Source organism: Aplysia californica, unplaced genomic scaffold (assembly GCF_000002075.1).
Source record: "Aplysia californica isolate F4 #8 unplaced genomic scaffold, AplCal3.0 scaffold01038, whole genome shotgun sequence".
Lineage (NCBI taxonomy): Eukaryota > Metazoa > Mollusca > Gastropoda > Aplysiida > Aplysiidae > Aplysia > Aplysia californica.
The window spans coordinates 10980-12297 of NW_004798308.1; the positions used below are offsets into that span (position 1 = coordinate 10980).

At 41.5% G+C, this 1318-nt stretch overlaps 1 protein-coding gene across 1 annotated transcript in view; it reads left to right on the top strand.

Annotated features, from left to right (window-relative positions):
• The window catches only part of LOC101846043, a 10755-nt gene that overhangs the window by 1115 nt on the left and 8322 nt on the right, over positions 1 to 1318 (top strand). The window lies entirely within an intron of this gene.

A 1318-nucleotide genomic window follows, 5' to 3' on the forward strand; every position in this document is an offset into this window, starting at 1 on the left:
TGAGGTAGATGAAGAAAAGGGTGAAATGAGGTGGAGAGTGGAGGGAAATTGTGGTGGGAGGAAAGGGGGAGGGAGAGGGGAGGAGGGGGCCTTTGCAATACTTATGGATTGATCCGTTGACAGACTTGTTGTTTGGTGGGTTCTTTGGATTTGTCATTGATGATTTATTAATTAATCAATTGCTTGACGATTGGTCGAATGATTGACTGACTGGCTGATTGATTTATTGACTGATTGATTGAATTGTTTGACTGTTTGGTTGATTGGTAGATGATCAAGGATTGATAATACTAAAATGTAATGCTTTAAAAAAAAAAGACAGGCAGCTAATTAAGCGACCAAACACTAACCAACTGAACACTAACAAGAACGTTGCCTGTCCTGTCTAATGTTGGGTATTCATTCCCACCTGGGTGAAGAGAGTTAAAAGTGCCTTTCCCAAAGGAGACAACATCGGTCCCAGACGGGATTCGAACCTACGACCTTACGTATGAGAGTCTGGGAGCCTAACCACTAATCCATCGACGCCACGAATACTACCAACTGCAACTTCAAAATGTATCCTTGTCTGTGTTATGACTGCTAATATGTACCCCTGTCAGTATTGTATCCCTTTTTGTGTACATCACTGTCCGTTCTATGTTTTCTTTTCTGTGTGTCCCTGTCTATATGTATCCCTTTCTGTGTAAATCTCTGTCTGTCCATTTGTACCCTTTTCTGTGTGTGTATACTCATGGCTGTATTTCTCTCAATCTGTGCATATCCCTGTCTGTATGTATCCCTTTCAGTTTGTAACCCTTTCTGTCTGTATCCCTTTCTGTGTATATCCCTCTTCTGCGTTTATTCATGTCCCTATTCATCCATTTTTTGTGTATATCTCTGTCTGTCCATTTGTACCCCTTTCTGTGTGTGCATACTCCTGGCTGTATTTCTCTCAATCTGTGCATATCCCTGTCCGTATGTATCCCATTTTATGTAGTCCTATATCCCTGTCTGTGTGTATCCCTTTCTGTGTACGGGATATCCCTGTCTGTATGTATCCCATTTTATGTAGTCCTATATCCCTGTCTGTATGTATCCCTTTCTGTGTACGAGATATCCCTGTCTGTATGTATCCCTTTCTGTGTATATCCCTGTCTGTATGTATCCCTTTCTGTGAATATCCCTGTCTGTATGTATCCCTTTCTGTGTACGAGATATCCCTGTCCGTATGTATCCCATTTTATGTAGTCCTATATCCCTGTCTGTGTGTATCCCTTTCTGTGTACAAGATATCCCTGTCCGTATGTATCCCATTTTATGTAGTCCTATATCCCTG